Raw genomic sequence first — 1482 nt, 5'->3', positions numbered from 1 at the left:
GCTTGTTCTGCATTGTCCTTGCTTCTGGATAACTGATTACTCATTTCAAAACGTTACCTTGATGTTGTACCTGGAATGTCAGAACAGAGGGGTCCTCTGTGTACAAATAGTATCTTAGAATCTCCTTTAGTTTGACAGCACCATACCTGTCTAGCTGCATCAAACCTGACTAATCTGTATTTCAATCTGTAAGTCATTCCGGTCTTGACTTCAGTGACGTATTGTAACCACGTAAAGCCTTCGCATTGATTTTCTGGTGACAAGTAGGACAAGTAAAGAAGGAGAATTATTCATTGTATTGCATAATCAATGGATTAAATGCAATAGGCAGTCCCTCCAGGATTTCGCAATGTCACAATCGGGCCAATTCACTTTGTTGAGACTAGCAAATTTGACCAATAACAGTTTGCCGCGACCTCAACCAATCCTAGAGTCCCACGTGCCAGACTTTGTATCAGCATGTGACTCTGAGAACCAATGACCAAGCGGGAATGGGTTGACATCCCATGTACGTGGCCATGTTAATTTTCTTGTTTACCGAGACGTGTATGACTCGAACATCTCACATTTACTAACAGAATGTACAGCAAAAGACGGTGCAGGATATGTCAGACCTGCCGACCCTGCCGAAGAAATCTTTAGCAGGAAAATTCCTCCCCCCTTCCCTGCCCCCTGATTTCATAACGCTCGTTGAGAGACAGGTAACTTGCTTGTGTTGTTCGTTATGTGTCCAACTAGCCGGTCTTATGAACACCCGCCTAACTTCACCTCTGATTGGCTTACCATGAAATTTTACTCGACCTCAGCCAATCGTCAGCATATTCTCGAATGAATGACTTGATGATAAGTTGACTTAAAAAAACATCAATTTTATGCTCGAGTGACAGATAGGGAAACCCAGTGAGCTACAGTCCTTGGGAAAACAAGTGATTCAGTTATTTGGAAGCCAAAGTATAAATATACAAAAAACACAATTTCAGCATGTAATACCCTTCCTCGGAAGGACAGTAACTGCAAAACCGAACATTATTAACTGAAAATAGAAAAGCCAAAATGGAACTACTGAGCCAGGCCAGGAAGCTGCAGGGAACAAATGGGTTCCTGAATAACCATCTAACTAAGAAAAATACCGATGTTGCAGGGCAGGCACAAATCTCAAATCAGAACAAGATACAGGCTACGTGGTCAAGGAACTGTAAGGTGGAAAGCCAGAGCACCTGAAGAAGCAAAAGCCATCATGGTAAGGGAGCTGGAAGACTTAGAGAAACACAGCAGAACAGATATGTTTGCTTTGGATGGCTAATTAGAAACATGATAACACAAAGAAATAATTGGATGACCTTGAATTTACTGAACTTCTGCCTGTGTTTGTTGACACCATGGAACAGTGAAATCATTTGTATGGCCAGTACAATATCTTAATGAAGGGACAACTGTTATTAGAGGATCGGATATGGATATCTCTTTACCATTTAGAGATGT

The sequence above is a fragment of the Etheostoma spectabile genome, chromosome 8 (assembly GCF_008692095.1).
Source record: "Etheostoma spectabile isolate EspeVRDwgs_2016 chromosome 8, UIUC_Espe_1.0, whole genome shotgun sequence".
NCBI lineage: Eukaryota > Metazoa > Chordata > Actinopteri > Perciformes > Percidae > Etheostoma > Etheostoma spectabile.
The sequence above is the reverse complement of the archived record's forward strand: the minus strand, read 5'-3'. Positions refer to the sequence as shown.